Here is a 23,336-nt window from a genome sequence, read left to right as displayed (position 1 = left end):
CCAGAAGGACAGGTGATGCAGTGACACATTGTTACTGTAGAGGATGCTTTTCTGTAGTTGCCACTCATTTAATGGTTGAAGAGGTTGCTGTCACAATCTGCACTGACTATTATCAATGCTGAAAGTGGGTAGCCACTGTTAAAACAAAATGTTCCGTGTCTTATTCATGTTATCTTCCACCTGTTGATTATTAATAAAAGCCATATTAAAATAGAATTTAAATTTACTTGAGCAATGGAATTGGAATTGCAACTGTCCATGCATAGTGTTAAAGTTGGCCTACGTTTTTGTGGTGTCTCATTCTGACACTTAACATAGTAATCACACTTTATTAGCTTTTAATACATCATGGGACGAATATAGTGCACAAATTTGGGTGAGATGGGATAATGAGTAAGTAACTAAAATACTATCAATTCGAAAATGTGAAGGGATGAACTGTTTCCTCAGTCTATCTCCAAGTGCACCATTACAAAATTGAATGAACCACAGCACATGTCTGTAAACAGACTGGTCCTTTATTTTAAAGGTTTCACAGAAGCACATGCAGAAGGTGGGTAAGCAGGTTGATCATTAGTCTGCAAACCCTCCCAACATAACTGATGGCAAAGGGTGGAAGAGTTTCCTGGTCAGCCATACTGTTGAAGGCAACTGCAAACCACTGAAGTGCTTTACCAGGAACAATCATGGACTAATCTAATGGAAGTCTATGGTTGCCAATGTCCTCTTCAGGTATGGTACCTGAAGGAGCAGGAGGATTTTGATTTAAGCTAGTAAAATACGAATTTAATCAGAACATTCCTCTTCACAAAAAAAAACAAACGTGAAGTAATTTGGGTGGGCTGCAATGGCAAAAATCCTTGCATACTTTGTGAAGAAAAGAAATGTTACATTTAAATGAGTGTAATGTCATTCTAGACAAATGGATTTAGGATGGATCCAAAGGGTGGCATGTTGGCACAGTGGTTAGCACTGCCACTTCACAGAGCCAGAGACCTGGGTTTGTTTCATAGCTGGGTCACTGAGGACCAGTCTGTTTACAGGCATGTACTGTGGTTCATTCAATTTTGTGATGGTGGCAATCCCCTGAATGTGTGGAGTTTGCACATTCTCCCCATGTCTGCATGGGTTTTCTCCAGGTCTCCGGTTTCCTCCCACAGTCCAGAAACGTGGGGGTTAGGTGGATTGGCCATGCTAAATTGTCCCTTAGTCCCAGGAGGACTAGGTAGGGTAAATTTATGGGAATGGGACTGGGATGGGAATTTGTTGGTGCAGATTCGATGGGCCAAATGGCCAATCTGTAGGATTCTGTGAAATGCACTTCCTCTTTTAGACATCTAATGATATTCTGGTGACTCGATTGTATGTATCTTTGCGAATTAAGATTTTTGAAAGGGGAATGAAACATTTTTTGACTGTTGACTTGATCATTATTTAACTTGTCGAACAAATCAAACAGCTTGCTCAAAAGCCACCAACAGAAGGCTCAATTTTAGTTTACAAATGGTGTAAGTGAACTCAACCAAATAAATATGAACTGCCAAAGTGAAGTAAACTGACTGGGCAACCCTGCATGTTGTCAGTTTCAGTCATATATTCAGACTGAATTTCTCATTGCTTTGCTTAATGGGATTTCACCTCTTTGTTCAGTTCACACGCCACTCAGGCTAAGATTTAGAAATTGCTAGCCTTTGGCTTGGTGCATGGTGCACTTGTCTGCATTTCACTATTATGTGAGAACACAATCGTCTCATTTTTCTGTGCTCATTTCAAAAACATTACTTGCTGAAATATGCATCAGCTCAAATACTAATAACACGGGCACTCAATTTATTAGTTGAAGCCATTATTTTTTCATCATTAGAGTTCATGTAAGTTGGATGAGATTCTGGGATAATTATAAGCCAATGTCTTCAGGGCTTTCTTTAAAGCGGCAACCAGTGAAGGGCAACACAGAAGTAGAACAGTTGAATCAGAAAACCTGCCATTCTGCCTGTAATTAACTGTTCACTAATTCCATTTATACAAAACATGTAATGTCTGGCATGCATGCTTTTGTCTGCTTATCAGGGTGCAAAATGATAGGAATTTGAAATTTTCTATAACAGTTAAAAAGAATGAACAGAATTTCTAACGGAAGGATAAAACAATCAGAATTTCCAGTTTTCTCCCCAGTAGTTATTAAATAACTATTTGTGTAAATGATCTTATTAGCAGCTGAACTACCCAAACAGATTAAATAGAGACAAAAAACATCTGATTGGTAAATAGTGTTCTTTGTTGAAATGTTTTATCATATAGCAATGGCTCAAACCAATAAATAGAATAGGGTTAGAAGATTGTGACTGTGGTTGTGATATGGGTGGCATGGTGGCACAGTGGTTAGCACAGCTGCCTCACAGCGCCAGGGACCCAGGTTTGATTCCGGCTTTAATGGCTGCCAAAGTGGATTTTGCTCATTTTCCCCATGTGTGCGTGGCTTTCCTCTGGATTTTTCAGTTTCCTCCCACTGTCTGAGTATAGGCTGGCTAGATTGCCTCTTCAGTGTTAGGGGGATTAGCAGTCTAAATGCATGGGGCTATGGGGATAAGGCCTGGGTGGGATTGTTGTCGGTGCAGGCTCGATGGACCGAATTCTGCACTGTAAGGATTCTATAACTGTATAATTTAGCTTTATGTATATTAACTGGTGACAATGTGCAAACTCCCTTCTGTGATCCTTTGGACATTGTAATTATTGATGAACAAATTTTAACTAATCAGGGTCTTATTTTTGTACTTGTGTGTGTGTAAAGGCACTTTAGAGCTGTTCTTCTTGATAATTATGTCTAGATACTGCTAAGTCAATCACTTCCTGCTTCTCGGCTCTAATATTTAACTTACATAAGTTAAATTATTCAATCACTGTAAATCCATGAATAGGATGACTTATATTTAAAAGTCGAAAGGTTGTCGGAGCTGTTGAGGTGAAATCTCGCCTCATGACTGATAAGCATACTGAGGTTTATTATGTGTTTGTGTACAAGAACATAAGGAATAAGTGCAGGAGTGGGGCAGTTGGGCACCCCCCATATCCTTAGTATCCAATAACCTATCAACATCCAAAATAAATGTACTCAAAAACTGAGCATTCACACACCTCTGGAGTGGAGAATTTCAAGAATTCACAACCCTCTGAGAAGAAATTTCTCCTCATCTCAGTCCTAAATGGTCAACCAGTTATTCTGAGACAGTGGTGCTTAGTTCTGGATTCCACATCCTCGACCCCATCAAGCCACTGAAAAATTTTGTATGTTATAATGAGATCACTTATTCTACTAAACTCAAGGAAATATTGCCTGCTCTACTCAATCTCCCTTCATAGGGTAATCCCTTCATTCTAGGGACCAGTTTAATGAATCTTCATTCTCACTCCCTCTAAGGCAAACACATCCTTCATTGGGTATGGAAACTACACACAGTACGGTAGGAATGATTTTATCAAGGTTGTATAAATTGCAGTGATATCTCTTTACTTTTCTATGACAATCCCATTGTAATAAAGACTAGTATATTATTTTCTTTCCTAATTACTTCTGTATCTGCTTGTTAACTTTCTGTGATTCATGTAAAAGAACATCTAGGTCCTTCTGAATACTAACTATTTCCAGCACTCATTTTTTTAAAAAATTCTGCCATTCTATTTTTCCCACCAAAAATGGATAACCGCACATTTCCCCCCATTGTATTCATAGAACATAGAACATAACAGTGCAGAACAGGCCCTTCAGCCCACGATGTTGCACCGACCAATTAAAAAGCAATGACCCTCTAACCTAAACCAATCCCTTTCCATCCATAAACCTATCCCGGGATCTCTTAAACGCCCCCAAACTAGGCGCATTTACAACTGCAGCAGGCAGGGCATTCCATCTATCACGTTGTTGCCCACCCACTTCATCTGACTTCACCCTTTTGCAATCTCGTTGACCTAGATTTTTGTAGAGTCATGGCAATTATAGGGGACTCTGGATCCAAAAGTCCTGCCCCATTACAAACAGATCTTATTTTCACAGGTCAGAAGTGGGGGTCAATGGGTGCTATTCGGATTGGCGGTTGGTGACTAGTGGAGTGCCCCAGGGGTCAGTGCTGGGGCCTCAGCTATTTACCATTTATATAGATGATCTGGAGGAGGGAACCGTGTATGGTGTCGAAATTTGCTGATGACACCAAGATTGGTGGAATGGCAAATTGTGCGGAGGGTGTGGAAAGTCTGCAGAAGGATCTAGATAGGCTGGGCGAATGGGCCAGGAAATGGCAAATGGAATTTAATGTTGGCAAGTGTGAAGTTGTCCACTTTGGTAGGAATAATGGTAGGAAGGACTATTACTTACATGGCGAAAAACTTCAGCAGGCGACGGTGCAGAGGGACCTCGGGGTCCTTGTGCATGAGTCGCAAAAACCCAGCTTGCAGGTGCAGCAGGTGGTCAGGAAGGCGAATGGGATGCTGGCCTTCATAGCGAGGGGGATTGAATATAAAATTAGGGAGGTCTTGCTGCAACTGTACAGGGCACTGGTGAGGCCGCAGCTGGAGTACTGTGTGCAGTTTTGGTCGCCGCACTTACGCAAGGATATTTTGGCCTTGGAGGGAATGCAGAGAAGGTTTACTAGGCTGATACCAGAGTTGAGGGGGTTGAACTATGAGGAGAGGCTGAATAAACTAGGCTTGTACTCGTTAGAGTTTAGAAGAATGAGGGGAGATCTCATTGAGACGTATAAGATGATGAATGGGATGGATAGGATAGAGGTGGAGAGACTCTTCCCGCTCAGAAAGGACAGTAGGACTAGGGGGCACAGCCTCAAGATAAAGGGGGGAGCGGTTTAGAACGGAGTTGAGGAGGAACTTCTTCACTCAAAGGGTGGTGAATCTCCGGCATTCTCTGCCTGTTGAAGTGGTGGAGGCTGCCTCGCTAAATATATTTAAGACGCGGGTTGATGGGTTTTTGATAAGAGAGGGGATTAAGGGTTATGGGGAGAGGGCGGGAAAGCGGAACTGGGCCACGACAGATCAGCCATGATTTTATTGAATGGCGGGGCAGGCTCGAAGGGCTAGATGGCCTACTCCTGCTCCTATTTCTTATGTTCTTATGTCAGGATGTAATTTACGCATGGGGGAAACCTAACCAGCATGCAATTTGAACTCAGTACTAAGTTCAAACAGCCTCTGCGTTTGCTGAAGCGAGGTCCTTTATCCCACAATGTGTGACTTATGATTTTTGAGTCAGTATGAATATATGTAAAAGATGGGCAAGATCTGTGGAATTATCAAGCCATTTAAATCCCCTGCTCTTTAAATAATGAAAAACAACTTCTGTGTCTCTGAATTGAAAACTAGTTGATACTTTCAATAGATATTTGCTGACATAAACCTGAAGTTTTCAATCCAATATTATTAATGTTTGCTTCCACAACTAAACTGACAATTTGACTGACAACTCAAAGGGGTTATACAGGGATTAGCTGCATTTGACATGGAGCTATGATATATAAATATTGGCTTTTATATTTGAATATGTTGAATTTTAATCAATGATGGTGTTTTTATATAAAGAAGTCTATCATAGATACTTAGAACTTTATTTCTTTTCAGCAAGGTTCCAGAGGTGTGCCCAGGGTGGATCGCAGATGAGTTGGCATGGGTTATAAAAACAGGGGGGGGGGGGAAAGCAGATGGGGTGTTATGGGTTGGCATGAGTTAGCAACAAGGTTACATAGAGGCTATAAAGGGCCATGAAGATGAGTTAGCATGGGGGGAATGGGTGAAGGCATGACTTGCCATGGATAGGCAATGGAAATTGGGTGTGAATGCTGAGGCAATGTCAGTGCTGAGGGCTAGACTACCTAATAACTCTTACTACAATTGGGACAGAGTCCCAGAGCACCAAGATGGGCCTCTTGAACAGTCTGCCATGGCACTCAACATTTTTTGTTGGCACCTCCGAACTGTTCTTGGGGTGGTGGGACCAACCCAAACATCATCCAGCCTCCCCCAGAATTAAATTACAGTCATTGGGGCTGTTTTTCCCCGTGGTGGGTGCACCAATCCGGAAAATTTCCCAACTCTACGTCTTGGGAGCTAAAATCCAAGCCTTTGTGTCTTCCTCTCAGCATTTTTTCCCCATTGGTCATAAGAACATAAACAAGAAAATAAGAACTGGGAGCAGGAGTAGGCCATCTGGCCCCACAAGCTTGCTCTGCCATTCAATAAAATCTTGAATGACTGATCTTTTTGTGGACTCAGCTCCACTTACCCACCCGCTAACCATAAACCTCAATTCCTTTACCATTCAAAAATGTATCTATCCTTGCCTTAAAAACATTCATCATCTTCAAACCTAGATACAATCCCAGCGATGCAGCAAGCCACTTAAATATGCATTTAATTGAGTGGGACCATAATATCCCTTTGGGAATGATATAGATTGCAAAAATCTGAGGCTTAACGATTGATCCTTGTATTACCAACTCATTCCGGTCTGCCATTGCAATACTGAGGTAACTTTACTTGAAGTAATTAAACAAATTGTGAAAATGCTCGAGTTATTCTCAACGTGATACAAATACTTGGAAATAGAAAGAACTCATTGCTTTGGTGGGCAGGAGTCTTTAGATATTGCAAACCAAATATACTAATAATTGTAGGATTTAGGCTGGGATTCTCCAGTCTTGTACACCCCTCCACTGCTGCCAGATAGAATGGAGATTCCCAGCCGTGGCTGAGGTCAGAGATTTCCAGCCATTGTATCCTAGATAAATCAATTGGGCAGTGATATAGACCCTCACAATATATCCTCCACCCCCCCTCTCAACTTCCATGGCAGGAAACGCAACATTTAGCTTTCAACTTAAGAAGGGTAATCTGTTGGTGCTGATTGCCTGCTGGTTTTAGAAACCTGCTTGATATGCATTTCACTGAAATCAAAGGAGCAAAAATCAAGTGGGCTTTACAATGGATACACAATCCACTCCACAGATTACTACGCAGGCAGTGATAACAAAACGTTACCCCTGAGCCTTTTCACTGTGACAGCTCAAGCTATTTCTTGCCCTAGTAAAGCTATCCTTTCATCAGCCCCTGCTACCTAAATGGCCTATTTCTATTATGAATGTAATTCCTTGCTGTGCTGTATTTTTGTGCACTTGCATCTTTAATTGATGGTATTACCATGAAAATAAATCTTGGCCCATAATATGGGTAATGGATAAAGATTGCGTCCTTTGCTTTGCTGAAGCTTCTTTTATTGCCTGCAATGAGTGCAGTAATTTAAACATATCGAAAATTGCATTTAAATTTCCTGCATGAATTACAAGTATTAAAATGAAATCCTGCAAACCGTGGAACTCGGAATCTGTCAGCAATGCTGGATCATCCTTATTTGATAGAAAGGATATAAGGTGGTGATAAAAGTGTAGCTGGCACTTCTGTACAATTTGGGGGTTAATTTGCATGACAGCCTTATACAGGCAGTTTGATTGATATAGGTAAAACTGGTAAAATAAATTCCTTCAAATAAATTATTCATTGGAAATTATGCCTAATCTTCATTGCCAATAGTACTTCACAGTCCCCTCCTCCAACTATGCTAGCATAGATCCCTCCCCCACATACAGTGAAAACCAGCTCCACATTCTCATCTTCAGCCATAGTTATATCTCATGTGCATTTCATTGTAATCTACTAATGCCCCTTGAAATGGAAATTTTATGTAATTAACAATTTATCAAAAATCTATGTATTTAAAAAAATTATAATGCAAGACCCCTCAGAGCGATATTGGCACTTAAATCTTCACTTGCATAAACTAAAGGAACAAACAGATTTATGTGCCTGGTTAAATCAATGACTGAGTGACATTCAGGGACTGATCGCAAGACTTGGTTTTAACAAATAGCTATGGAACAGCTAAAAGTCAGCTTTGAAATTGGTTGTCTTCTTCACAGAATTGAGGCATTCATAACTAGGTCAACATACAAACATAGAAAAAAGGAACAGAAGTAGGCCATTTGGCCCCTTGAGTCTACTCTATAATTCAATAAGATCATGGCTGATCTGTTTGTCTTCAGTTTCATATTCCGCATCTATCCTTGATAACCTTAAATTCTTGCAAGGGAATCAATCTACTTCTGCCTTTAAAATATTCAGTCATTCCACTTCCACCACCGTCTTTGATTTATTGTCACATGTATTAGCATACAGTGAAAAGTATTGTTTCTCGTGTGCTAAACAGACAAAGCATACTGTTCATAGAGAACGAAAGGAGAGAGTGCAGAATGTAGTGTTTCAGTCATAGCTAGGGTGCAAAGATCAACTTAATGCAAGGTAGATCCATTCAAAAGTCTGACAGCAGCAGGGAAGAAGCTGTTCTTGAATCGGTTGGTACGTGACCCTCAGACTTTTGTGTCTTTTACCCGATGGAAGAAGGTGCAAGAGAGAATGTCCGAGGTGCATGAAGTCCTTAATTATGCTGGCTGCTTTGCCGAGACAGCAGGAAGTGTAGACAGAGTCAATGGATGGGAGGCTGGTTTGCGTGATCGATTGGGATACATTCATGATCTTTTGTAGTTTCTTGCAGTCTTGGGCAGAGCAGGATCCATACAACCGGAAAGAATACTTTCTATGGTGTATCTGTAAAAGTTGGTGAGGCTTGTAGCTGACATGCCACATTTCCTTAGTGAAGTAGAGAGTCCAAGCTAAAAGCAAGAACCACTTTTTGGCCACCTCATTATCTGCATTTGCGGACAAATCAAAACAGGTGTTAATAATACACAGCCCAATGAATGCCAAAAGTACAACGAACAGTACAGCACAGGAACAGGCCCTTCGGCCTACCAGGCCTGCGTTGACACACGATGCCTTCCTAAACTAAATAACTTTGGTCCATATCCCTCTAGTCTCTGTCTATTCATGTATCTGTCAAGATGTCTCAAATGTTGCTATTGTATCTGCTTCTACCACCTCCTTTGCAAGCACATTCCAGGCACTTACCACCCTCTGTGGTAACTTGCCTCTCACATTTCCTTTAAGGTTTCCCCTTTTTACCTTAAGGCCATGTCTCCTAATAATAGATATTTCTATCCTGGGGAAAAGGCTATGACTACCCATGCTTCTCATAATTCTATAAACTTCTATCAGGTTGCCCCTCAGCCTCAAGTGAAAACAAATCAGGTTTGGCAAATCGCAAAATATTTGCTACCAAGTGCTGATTCCAACATTAGTGATTAATTAACAAACATTATGGGCTTGTCACGGCAGAGGTTGAATGTGCTCTTTTGAAAGTGCCCGCCTGATTTGGGCAATCAATTCACCCTAATACAATAATTGCCCATTTGTCCAAAAAGTAAGCAAGAAGGAGTAATTGCACACATTATACAACATAATGAATGTTCACAGGATGAATTACGTGCACTTTCCAGATTGATGGTTAGACCCAGCATATCATTCTTATATTTTTTTTAATGAGCAGAAATGTTTGAAAAACAAGTTTTTTAAAAATAATGCTGATAACGTTGCTAGCTTTATATTTAAGAGAAAAATCTGTACTAACACCAAAGAATTTCCAGATGGTAAACAATATTAGATGAAGAACCAGTTTGTCAGATCTGTGATCAATATGTAGAATACTTACGACTTTCCTGAAGTGGACAATTGTTTGTGATAATCAAAGGATCAGTTCCCTCAGATCATGTACTGCATCAACTATGGGACATACCCAGTTCAACACACTTCAGTGTGTGATTAATCCCAATTTATATCCCCAGTCAAAATATTGATTCTGCTTCTGTGATGATCAATCATTTTGTTTCAGAAAAGGCAAACCAAAGATCACTTTGAATTGGACTATAATCTTGTTTGGAGACTGTGCTGCTGAATCATATGATGATTCAGTGAGCTGCAGCATTCGCTTATCACTGAAACCCCTAATATGGATCATACTGCTGTGACTAGTGGGCAAATTCGACCCAATTTCATTTAAGCATTCAGATACTCATTTATCACAATAGGCAGATCCAAACAGATGCAGCTGTGCAGATTAAGTTCTATGTTTCTGTGCTTAGCTAGACAAGGTTACTGGGGAATGAGCCAGGCTAACTTAGGGAACCTGCGATATAGCCTCACTCAGATACCTTTAGAAGTTGTGATTTTCTTTCAATACCCTTGTATAAGGCATCACTGTAACGGCACTATACTGTCTGTCACTTTTGAATGGAATGATACATGGCAAGAGAATCAGGGAATGCATCCATTGAAAATCTGGTCAGGGGATGAGTCCAATTTTAAATAACAGTTCACGGTGTCACCTACCTGGTGGTGACATTCTTATTTGCATTGTTGCCCTTAACTGAGCTCCAAGACCAAATAAAGTATTGTATTTAGTTTAAATAATTGCTATCTGCAATATACAACATCAGATACTAATAATGAAAAATTATATCATGATCAGAGAATCTATACAATGCAGAAGGAAGCCATTCAGCCCATCGGATCTGCACTGTCCACAATCTCACCCAAGCCCTAACCCTGTAACCCCACATATTTACCCTGCTAAACCCCCTGACATTAGGGTCAATTTAGCAAGGCCAATCAACCTAACCCGCATAACTTTGAACTGTGGGAGGAAACCAGAGCACCCGCAGGAAACCCAGACAGACATGGGGAGAATGTGCAAACTCCACACAATGATGAATTCCAGGTGCCGGATTATCACATTGAAGGGGGGAATTGGGACAGAGGATTAATCCCACTGTCACGATTCTGCCCTTGTTCTGAGACTGCTAGAAAATGGGATATTAGAAACGGGCACTGAAGTGTGCTCAATTCAGCAGGTAAGAGTGCTCAATTCATTTCAGGCAGATTGTATATACACTGGCCAGCACTTAATGTGGGTGATTGGGATCTGTCCCACAAGCTGGAGAGCTGGCAAGAGCCCATATTGCTTACTTTCTGGAAAGGTCACTTTCTAAGTAATATTCAGGCACTTTGCCAGGCAGAGGAGCACCTGCCATGGAACCAAGGATATCGGGTGGAAATCCCACTGTGAGAGCTGCTGGCCAATCAGATGCCCGCAGCTATGAATTGTTCAGCACGACTACCAGAGATGCCACAGCTGTTGGTGGTAATGCACCTACCCAAAGCCCAGGATCACCAAGGGACCAAGCCATACATGTGAGGCCAGGGGTGAAGAGGGTGTGAGGATTAATAAGAAGGGCAGAGATGTGGCTCACAGTGTCCTGTCCTCCTTTCCAATGTCAGGTTTCCTGATCAGGAACTGAGTTCCTGACAACAAGGGACCCACGTTCACTCCTGGAAGCTGGCAAGCAAACAAACAGGATTGAATTTCAGCTTCCTGCACGGTAAGTCACTCGCCCAATGGCATACAGTTGTACAGTGACTAGAATTGCTGTCTCACACCATCAGGGACCCAGCTTCAATTCTGGCCTTTATCTGCTTGAACATTCTGCCCTTGTCTGTGTTGATTTCTTCCAGATACTCTGGTTTCCTTCCACTCTTCAAAGATGTGCAGGTTAGGTTGATTGTCAGTGCTAAAATTTCCCCTTGGTGTCAGATGAATTAGCAGAGTAAATAGGTGGGGTTATAGACATAGTATTGTTGTCAGTGCAGACTCAATGGGCTAAATGGCCTCCTTGTGTACTATAAGGATTCTGTGATTCTCTGATTCTAACAGTGGGGCAAGTCCCTAAACGGGCATTAATTGTCCATTCAGGCCTCAATTGGCAGCAGGACAGGAAAACTTCCCACCCAATACTTAATTAGGGCAGAGGTGGGAAAATATTTAGGTGCCCATCACCACCCTCACCTGATTAAATCCTTACCTTCCTTAAACTTAAAGGTTATGCCTTCTTGTCCTGGACTGTCCCATCAGAAATAATAGTAATTTTCCATCTGTCCTATCATAGTATTTAATCATCATAACCATCTCAATTAAATGCTCTTGTTTCTTTTACATTCAAGAAAATAAAAGCCTATTTTATGTAATATGTCCTCAGAACTTTTCACAGGCTGCTCTCCCTTTGAGGGGCAGAGCTGACTGGTGGTGATTTAACCTGAGGATCAGCACACCTCAGAGGAGGAGTAAAATTGAGAAGGCGAGGCCTTTGTGAATAACTTCAACCAGTATAGGAATTGAAAGTATGCTGCTGGCGTTCCTTTGCATCACTAAACAACTGTCCAACCAACTGAGATAAACCAAAGTTCAGTTGGCTGGACAGCTGGTTTGCGATCCAGGGCAACATCAAACAGCGCGGATTCAATTCCTGTACCGATCGAAGTTATTCATGAAGGCGCCACCTTCTCAACCTCGCCTGAGGTGTGGTGATCCTCAGGTTAAATCGCCACCAGTAAGCTCTCCCCCTCAAAAGGGGAGAGCAACCCATCGTCATCTGGGACTATGATGACTTTACCTTTACATCAAAGCTTTAATTGTTTAATCCTAGTATGATTCTGCTAAATCTACATTGCACGCATTTTGAGGCTAATATATGATTCCTTAGGTTCACCGTCCTGAATTGAATACAGTCTGAAGATGAGACTGAAGCTGAGCTCTGCACTGCAGTAGCATAATTTCCACTCCTTTGTTATTGCAGCCCTTAAGATAAAGGGCAACATTCCATTAACCTACTTAATTCATTTTTGTACCTGTCTGATATTAGTGATTACTGCATTCTAACCCGTAAATCTTTCTGCTCATCATATGTTCCTAGCTTCTAGCCATTTTGAGAACACTCTGATCCATCTTTCTTAGTTCCAAACTGAATGATCTCACGCTTTTCCCACATTTGCCACAATGTTGCCCTTTCACTTAATCCATCAATGTCCATTCACAACTTGCTGACCCTATAATACTATTTACTGTGCCATTTAACTTAATGTTGTCAACAAACTTAGACATACTGCTCTTTGTTCCTTCATCCAAGTCATTTATAAATATACTGAAAAGCTGGGGAAACATCCCTGGTCATTTTATTCCCAATTTGAATAAGATACAATTATCTCTACTCTCCACCTCCTACATCTGAACCAAATTCTTTAACAAGCCATTAAGTTGCCTCCAATTCCATGAGGTGTTATTGTTCATAAATTGTTGAAAGCCTTTGGAAATCCATATAAATAGTACCTTTACCTATTTTCTTATAGAACACATTAATCATCCCCCAAAAAATCAACAACATTTGCTAGACATGAATTATACTTGACAAAACCATACTGATTCTCTCCAATCAGCTCACATTTCTCCAAGTGCTAAATCACTCTGTACCTAATTACAAGTTCAAGTAACTTCTCTACAACCTACATTAGACTAATAGACCTCTAATTTCCTAGTTTGTCTTTATTACCTTTTTTAATTGGTGGAGTGACATTGGCAATTTTCCAGTCCAAAGAGACAATTCCTGAATTGTGCGCGCTTTGGAAAATCAGGTCTTGATGCAACGATTTGCTCACCTACTTATTTTAAATACCCTCAGGTGGAACGATCAGCTCTTGGAGATTTGTCTACCTTTAATCTTATTCATTTCTCCATCATTATTTTCTTTTTATTTACATTACATCTAACTCCTCGATTTATTTTATCCTCATCCTCTATTGTCAAGACAAATACAAGGTAGTTATTTAATAATCCTGCAATTTGCTGAATTACATGCCATCTGTTTCTATTATTAAGGGGCCCATGTTGCAACTCACTACCCTCTTTCTCCAAATATACTTGTAGCAGATGTTAGTGGTATAGAATCATAGAACCCCATAGTGCAGGAGCTGCCATTTGGCCCATTGACTCTGCACCGACCACAGTACCACCCAGGCCCTATCCCCATAACCCCATGCACTTACCCTAGCCAGTCCCCCTGACACTAAGGGGCAATTTAGCATGGTCAATCCACCTAACCTGCACATCTTTGGACTGTGGGAGGAAATCCACGCAGACACAGGGAGAGAGTGCGAACTCCACACAGACAAGCCGGGAATCAAACCCAGATCTCCGGCACTGTGAGACAGCAGTGCTAACCACTGTGCCACTGCCCATCCTTGACATATTCCATACTTTTTTCTCTTAATATTTTCTTAGTATCCCTTTGTTATTGTTTATATCTCTCCAAATCTGAAAGTCCTCTCCAGTTCTTTGCCTTCTTATAAGGCCTTTCTTACCGTATCCTAACAGGGCCATTCCTGCAACAAATTTTATAGATATTTTCTCATTTGTGGAAGGCAGTCATGCTTCTAGTCTCATAAAGTGAGGAAGTTTCATCAGATAAAAGGAGTGAAATAAAAACTTACATTGACATAACAAGTTTAACAGTCCCAGGATACACCAAAGCAATCCACAGTCTATTATTTTTCAGTTGCTTCTGTTTGCAGACTATTGCAATAAATGCCTTGTTCACAACAAATGCCAACTGCTGGACAGGACCCCAAGGAACACACTGTGCTTTTTGAAGTAGTGCTTTGGGATCTTTTTGTATTCATTTGAATAAGAGTAGGGATCTCAGTCTATCATCCCATCTGAAAGACAGCATCTTCACCAACACAAACATCTCAATATTTCACTGAGCTGTCAGCTTGAATATGGATTCAAGAGCTTGAGTGAGGTTTGAACCCAAACCCAGGTGGTGAAAATATTAAGAATGAATCAAATTAAAACTGAAAAGCAATAAATATACTTCTGAGTAGTAAAATTATATTATGTCTCCATGAACAGAGGAATGGAATATTAGATGGGATTCAGAGAAATTAACAAGCATGGCGAGGAACACATTTTTACAGTCCAAATGGAAAATAAGCTAGCCAAAAGTCAGCATCAATGGGTTGAAAATGCAAATAGTCCCAATGAAAGCATTCCATCAAAATTGTAATATTTTCATAGGCAGGCAGAAAATTAGAATAACCTTTATGTTTTTGCATGGCCAGCACATTGGAAAATGGTGCACAAAATAACCTATGACTCCGTCTCTAACTAGAATAAGAAAAAATGGTGTTGTACACATGATTTCATGGTTCGTTCTTCTGGCGAATGAATCTTTGGACTGGGAGCACGAAAATAGGAAATGTACTCTGTAGCGCAAGAAAGAATTAAAATGCTGCAGGCACGTTATGACAAAGCAGTCTTAGAATCATAGAATCCCTACAGTGCAGAAGGAGGCCATTCAGTCCATTGAGCCTGCATCAACAACAATCCCACCCAGGCCCTATCCTGGTAACCCCATGTAGTTAAACTGCTAATCCCCTGACACTAAGGGGGCAATTTAGTACGGCTGATCAACCTAACCCACACATCTTTGGACTGCGGGAGAGAGCCGGAGCACCCGGAGGAAACCCACGCAGACACGGGGAGAATGTGAAAACTCCACACAATCACCCAAGGCCGGAATTGAACCCAGGTCCCTGGCGCTGGGAGGCAGCAGTGCTAACCACAGTGCCACCAGTCTTGATGCACACTATTTACCAACTCTGACGAAGGATCAGGCAGACTTGAAACATTGGCTCTGTTCTCTCTCTTCATAGATGCTGTCAGATCTGCTGAGATTTTCCAGCATTTTCTGTTTTTGTTTCAGATTCCAGCATCCTCAGTATTTTGCTTTTAACTATTTATCACTGTTTTGAGAACTTTCCAATTGGTTAACAGTGAAACACATCACATTAGTGGCCAACGGGTTAAAATATTGTCAAAATTATGCATTTTGCACATGCCTGATATTGTGTACAAATACATGCCTGCAGAATGTTTCTTTTGTCACTGATAATGGTGAAGATCCTAAATAAACATCAGACAGATCCTACTTCTGTTTTCACTTTTGAAATGCAGGCAGTCATAAAAATATGCAAAAATAGGAACAGGAGTAAAGCATTTAGCCCTCAAGCCTGCTCCATCAGTCCATTAGATTGTGCCCCTTATATGTACTTCAACTCCATTTATCTGCTTTTGACCCACATTCCTTCATACTCTTACCAAATAAGAATAATTGAATCTCAGTCTGAAAAATTCAATTAGTCCACTATCCACAGATTTTTGGGGGAGAGAGTTCTTGATTTTGCCTGTGTGTGAATAAGTGCTTCTTAATTTCTAATTGCTGAACACTAATACTAAGGATCATGTCCTCTTACTCTGTATTCCCCCCACCAGACTTTTTTTTCTGTATTCATTCAATTATTTTTTCACATTAACAATCTCAATTAAGCCATCCTTCAAACTTCCAAACTCAAAGGAATACATGTCAGCTTTATGCAACTTGTCCTCTCTCTTCAAGCCTCAGTTTTAATCTGATGAATCTATGCTGTTCCCTCTTCAATTTAAATATATCTTTACTGAAGTTTGGTGTCTAGAACTGAATACAGATTTACATATAGGGTCTGACCACAGCTCTGTATAATTGAAGCAAAATTTGTTCCCCTTTTCTTTTCCAAACCCCTCAAGATAAAGATCAACATTCCAGTCGTCCTTTTCTGCATCGGCACTGATTTCTATTGATTTGTGCTAATGCATACACAAATCTTTTTACTCCTCGACAGTTCCTGGTCTTTCATCATTAGGAACATGTTCTAATTTCCTTTCTCCAGTTAAAATGATCTAACACGTTCCCCCCAACCTCTCCCCCTGCATCTGTCTTTAATGGGCGCACATACCCTTTTGCCATTCTGGTCAGGCGAGGTGATGGCCTAGTGATATTATCACTAATCTAGAAACTCAGCTAATGTTCTGGGGACCTGAGTTCGAATCCTGCCACTGTAGATGATTGAATTTGAATCCAATAAAAAGAATTTGGAATTAAGAATCTACTGCTGACCATAAAACATTGTCAATTGTCATAAAAACCCATTCCCTAATGTCCTTTGTGTGCAGTTGTTGAAGCACGTGCACTAGTGGAGCGCTGATCACATTTAGCCCTCTTCAGATTTGTTCCCCTTGAGTGAGAAGACATCTAACTCCTCCATGTCTCCCTGTTGAAGCACACCCCCATTTGCAGTGCTAGGTTGTGCAGAACACAGCAAACAATGATGTTGTGGAACACATTCTGCACTTGAGTATTGGAGAGCTCCAGCTGACTAGTCCAAACATCTGAGATGCATCTTTGAAGCCAATAGTCTGCTCTGTTAAGGGCCTTGTGGTTGAATGTGTTGCATTGTATCTTCTCAGATGCTGACAAATGGGCGTCATTAGCCATGTCTTCTGGGAATACCCTTACCTCTGAGGAGCCATCCCTCTAAGTGCTGAGCTCCGTCAAATATCTCTGGCACCTGAGTGTGACTCAAACTGAACGAGCTCCACTATCAAGAAGCTAACTTTTTCCATCATGTCAAATTTAGTCTACCAGAATTCCCACTAATGGTGAGAGCAGAAATTTCAGCCCCTTGTCTTCGTGCAAGCCTTTTCTGTTTGACACTGTCTCTGACCTTACCATGGTTGCTGAGCTACAAAGCAGAGTATGCATGGGTTATTTTAGAGGTATGTACTGGCTTGGTACTGTGCAAAATCCTTCACATTATTTATCCTTGGATTTACTCATTATCAGTTCTGACCTGTTTACTGTGGTCAAATATGTTTCTCAGCCATTCGAATTTCGCCTCACTTAAGTTTAAAATCTAGGTTTGTGACTCTTCTCAAATCTAATACAAATTCAATAGTATCATAGTCACTTTTGTAAGATAGAACTTTACCATCAAATCGTAAACTAATTTTGACTCGTTACTTATCATCAAGTCTTGTGTGTCCTGTTCCCTTGTTGATTCTTAATTATGTTTCTCCAGAATATGTTCTCGGAATTCAGTGCTTTTATTATTTGAGCTGTTCTGCTTCTCCCAGTTGAAATGAAAATTAAATCTCTCATTACAACCACATTTGTTTTGCTATGTTTCCTACATTTACACATCTCTGTATGACATTATTATCACGTGATCTGTCAATAACTTCTACTAGAGACTTGCATCTGTTTTTTTGTTCCTTAACCTTAGCCAGTGTTCTCACTGCTTGATCACTGTTACTGAAATCCGAGCCTTTCTATTGCTGTCAGTGTTTTTTGTTTAAATCAATATCATTCCTTTCCTTTATCAATTTCTCTGTCTTTTCTAAAGGTTCGATAGCCTGAAGTATTTAGCTCCCAAAAATATTTATGGTGTCTCAATGTTTGACATCTTCATTTGCTTTATGAGGATAGGATGTACAAATCTATCTCGTGAATGGATGGACACCTGTTATTAACACAATCCTTTGTGTGTGTGTGTGTTAGCTTAATTATCAACTGCATTATGGTAAAAGATAGCTCTGCAGTTTCAAGCTAATACCTCGTTGAAGCAATTTATGCAGAGAAGCTTTTATGTGTGTCAAGTATATGCCGAGAACCTGACAATTGGCCCTGGAGGGTAAAAGTCTAAAATCGAATTCTAAACACCAATGTTTATATCTATAAAGAAAACTCAATTGGGAATTTTGTCAAGTTGTAATTACAAGGTCTGTTTCCAAATGGCTGCTGTCAGAAGAACAGATTCCATAATCAAACTCGGTATCTGGGAACTGCACCTGAAATGTTAACTCATTTGTTCTCTCCACAGATGTTGTCTGACCAACTGAGTGTTTCCAGCATTTTATGCCTTTGGTTTAAGTGCTTAGGCACAACTGAAATATGTTCTATAACATTTCCCTAGTATGCCAACAAACTAAGAAGAAGGGATTGATACAAGTTAAGGAAAAGTGCCATTCAAGTAGGTTGTTTGTAACCCAACTGTTGATTTTCTAATTGTTTTTACCCTTCACAAGGCAGATTTTCACCTGATTCCATAGCTGTTCTTTCCTGGAACAGTAAGAAGTCTCACAACACCAGGTTAAAGTCTAACAGGTTTAGTTGGTAGTACGAGCTTGCGGAGCAGTGCCCCTTCATCAGGTGAGTCTTTCCTAGAACAGGTCGCTAGGGGCTCATAGCTTGAGGGACACTATTCCACATCAAACATGGCTGGCCAGGACACTCTCTCTCTCTCTCTCTCTCTCTGTCTTACCACCAGCCATTGGTACGTTAGAAGGAATTTGCAGGTTGATGCTCGACCTGTTGGCCATGTTACAAACATGTTGGCCATAAAGCTCTGTGGTGGGACTTGGACCCAGAGCTTCTGGCTCAGAGGTGGGGACGCTACCCATAGCGTCACAAGACCTCCCATGCTTTTCAAATACATTCTGTATTTTTGCTTATTCTGTCCAGAATGTGCCTTGGTTATTTTAAATCAGGAAAGAGGAAACCTGGTAAAAACAAAAAGTGAAAACAGATTGTCACCTTCCTGAGATTTAATGAAATTTAATGTCTTGGGCAAAATGACAAAAATACAGAACATATTTTGAAAGCAATGGTCGAGTTACAAACAATCTACCTGAACCGCACTCTCTTTTTAAATTGTATCACTGTCTGTGTGGAGTTTGCACGTTCTCCCCACGTCCGTGTGGTTTCCTCCGGGTGTTCCGTTTCCTCCCACATTCTGGGAGATGTGCTGGTTAGGTGCATTGACCCAAACAGGCGCTGGAATTTGGCAACTAGGGGAATTTCACAGTAACTTCTTTGCAGTCTTAATGTAAGCTTCACTTGTGACTAATAAATGAACTTTAATTTATATTACAAGAATTAGAAGCAGGAATAGGCAATTCAGTCCCTCGAGCCTGCTTCGCTATTCAATACAATCATGGCTGATCACATTTCTGCTTCAACTTCAATTACCTGCCTGTTCACAGTAGCCCTTCAAAACTTACTAATTATAAGAATATACCTTGTATCAACTCCCTTAGCATCAGTTTGTTGCATACTGGGGAAATGTTAGAGTATATTTAGTTGCGTCAACATCTCTCAACCAAATGCAGACGATGCTGGAAACACTCTGTAGGTCAGACAACATCTGTGGACAGAACAAATGAGTTAACATTTCAGGTGTAGTTCCCAGCTACCGGATTTGATTATGGAATCTGTTCTTCTGACAGCAGCCATTTGGAAACAGGCCTTGTAATTATAATTTGACAAAATTCCCAAGTGAGTTTCTTCACAGATAAACATTGGTGTTTAGAATTCGATTTTAGACTTTTACCCTCCAGGGCCAATTGTCAGGTTCTCAGCACCTACTTGACACACATAAAAGCTCTTCTGCATAAATTGCTTCAAAGAGGTATTGGTTCAAAACTGCAGAGCTATCTCTAACCATAATGGATTCGATAATTAAGCTAACACAAAGGATCATGCTGATAGCAGATGGCTTTCTGTTCACAAGCTGGATTCACACATCCCGTCCGTCATAAAACATATGCAGATGTCAAATATTGAGTCATCATAAAATATATTTTGTCTGAATACTTGTTTTGAAATTAACATCCAAAACACGCACTTGTCTGTTCTCCCCACCAGTGTCAACTGACATCCAACATTTTCTGCTTTTGTTCAGATTTCCAATACAAGGTTTATTGCTTCTTTCCTCCAAGGTGCATCTGTTGACAAAATAGGGGAGTTTTATAAAAATACCATTTGACTAGCTGAAACCCTACATTTTTACCCAATAAAAATGTGGGATGGGGCAGAGATAAGTAGGCAAAAATGGTGGGGGAGGGGCAGGGGGATTAAAGATGCTGGAGGAGAAATACAGTAAGAAGTCTCACAACACCAGGAGAGATAGACAGAGCTGGAGAAGTAATGACATGAGAACTAGAGAGATGCAAATATGTATATTTAAAGATATATACAGAGTACCTTTCTACAATCTCCAAACATTTTAAAGCATTTTTCAACCAATGAAATAGCTTTGAAAGGATTATTGTCATATAGGAAATATGGCAGCCAATTTGTGCAGAGCAAGCTCCCACAAACAGCAATAACCAGATAATACATCTTTTTAACGATGGTGATGGATAAATATTGATTAGGACTACCAGAATAATTTCCTCGTACTTCTACAAAATACTGCTAAGTTATCCTTTACATTCACCCGAGAGAGCAAAAAAAAATCAATTATCGATTTTTCTAACGAAAGGTCATTGATCTGAAACCTTGGGCATGATTGTCTGAACCCATCCATTCCCACCTCACTGCCAGTGCAAATGGAGAATTTGGCGCTCAGTCAAAATGCCATTCACTGCAGAGGTGCTGGAGATTCCCTGCCACAGACAATTCTGTTTCTCTTTCCATAGGTGCTGATAAACCTGCTGAGGCAGTTCCGGCATTTCCTGGCCTGGATTTTCCAGCTACCCCCGCCTGGCAGGTTTTAATGATGATGGAGCTGGCTCGCTATTGGCTGCTGGGAGGATCTTCCACTCCCACCAAAGTGAATGACCATTTGCATCGCTGTCAGGGCACGCTGCCAGAATACTTGCCACGGGTTAACTCAACTAATTTCTTGAGCACTCGGGTTCGAATCCTGCCAGCTGGTGGAATTTGAATTCAATAAAATACATCTGGAATTAAAAATCTAAATCGATGACCATGAAGCCATTCCTGACTGTAGGAAAATCTCAACATTAGTGCCCTTTAGGGAAGGAAATCTGCCATCTTTAGCTAGTCTGGCTACATGTAATTCCAGAGCCACAGCATTGTGGTTGACTCTCAATTGCCCTCTGAGGGCAATTATGGATGGGCAATTAGTATTGGTCAACCAGCAATGCCCACATCCCACGAATGAATAAAAAAGGTCACCTTTGCTGGGGTCAGCGGATGCTGCTGGTGGGGAGGGCCGCAAGTTCCCAGCCTCTGCATACACTTCAGGTTCCCAGGACCTGCACATTTTGCTTATGGAGAGATTAAACTATTGTATTCCCTGGATTTTAGAAGGTCACGAGGCAGCTCGTTCAAAGTTTTCAAGATGTTAAGATGACAAATTTGGAGAGGTGATCGCTTATCTGGGGATTTTTCCCAGATTGGCCAATTAGTGGTTAAGAAGATAGCTGGACCGTCAAATCTGGAGGGCCAATAGGAGGCTCAACAGCTTGGAAGCAGCAGCGTAGCCTTACAGGTAAGTGAGCGAGAAGGTCCACAACACTGACACACCCTCTGTAAAAAGAGGACCTCAGCAGCCAAGCGACTACTGGAGAGTTCCATAGGACAGCCTAGAGTTTGATGTGGCCATTTGGCTTTTTAGCCAGCCTGGTTATCATCTGATACTGGATGACAACTGTATTTTGATTCACTCACATGTAAAATCATTCTGCTGCTGCTGCTTCCAACCTGTTGAGCTTCTTACTGGCCTTCCAACTTTGACAGTGAAGCATCTTCTTTAACCCACTTACGTTATAAAGCATTGGCAGGGGGTCGCACTAGTTTCATAGAATAAAATCCCTGCAGGGCAGAAGGAGGCTATTTGGTTCATCGCGTCGGCACTGACCACAATCCCGCCCAGGCCCTATTCCTGCAGCTCCATACATTTACCCTGCTAATCCCCCAAGACTAGGGTCAATTTAGCCTGGCCAATCAACCCAGCCCGCACATCTTTGGAGTGTGGGAGGAAACCGGAGCATCCGGAGGGAATGCATGCAGACACGGGGAGAATGTGCAAACTCCACAAGGACAGTAACTGAGGCTGGAATTGAACCCGGGTCCCTCGCGCTGTGAGGCAGCAGTGCTAAACACAATGCCACCCCTGTCTTTCGAGCAGCCTCAATGCCGATTACGTTCTGATCAGATACCCCCAGTTCCACGGTCTCCTCCAATGAATCAGAATCTCTAAAGGGGTGACGTTAACCTGTGTTCAATGACACCACCCAGCACATGTTGTAGAAGTGACCAGGTTTGGTAGCCTCTGGGACAGGCCATCCCATTGTAGCTGCAGTTGAAACCAGCCAGCCAGAATAGGCTTCTCCACCCACCTGGGGCACTGGCTCCACAGGTCTGCCACTGGGAGGACACCTCCAGACAGTTGGCCAGTTCCCCATCACCTGCTGGGGCTCAATGGCTGACCAGAAATCTCAAGTTGGTCCCCAAAAATAGGACTTAACTGACTACTAAACATCTGCTTGTGGTGTGTGTGGTCCTGGTGTCCTCATTCTGCCTCTGGGAAAACTGACCTGAGGGTGGGATGTAGCCAGGGAACTGGCACAGTGTGGGAAAGAGGGAGTGCAGAGGAGGTTCACTAGGCTGATACCGGAGTTGAGGGGGTTGAGCTATGAGGAGAGGCTGAATAAACTAGGCTTGTACTCGTTAGAGTTTAGAAGAATGAGGGGAGATCTCATTGAGACGTATAAGATGATGAATGGGATGGATAGGATAGAGGTGGAGAGACTCTTCCCGCTCAAAAAAGACAGTAGGACTAGGGGGCACAGCCTCAAGATAAAGGGGAGGCGG

Source organism: Carcharhinus amblyrhynchos, chromosome 9 (assembly GCF_965287045.1).
Source record: "Carcharhinus amblyrhynchos chromosome 9, sCarAmb.v2.hapA, whole genome shotgun sequence".
In the NCBI taxonomy this organism is placed as follows: Eukaryota; Metazoa; Chordata; class Chondrichthyes; order Carcharhiniformes; family Carcharhinidae; genus Carcharhinus; species Carcharhinus amblyrhynchos.
Note: the sequence above shows the minus strand (reverse complement) of the source record.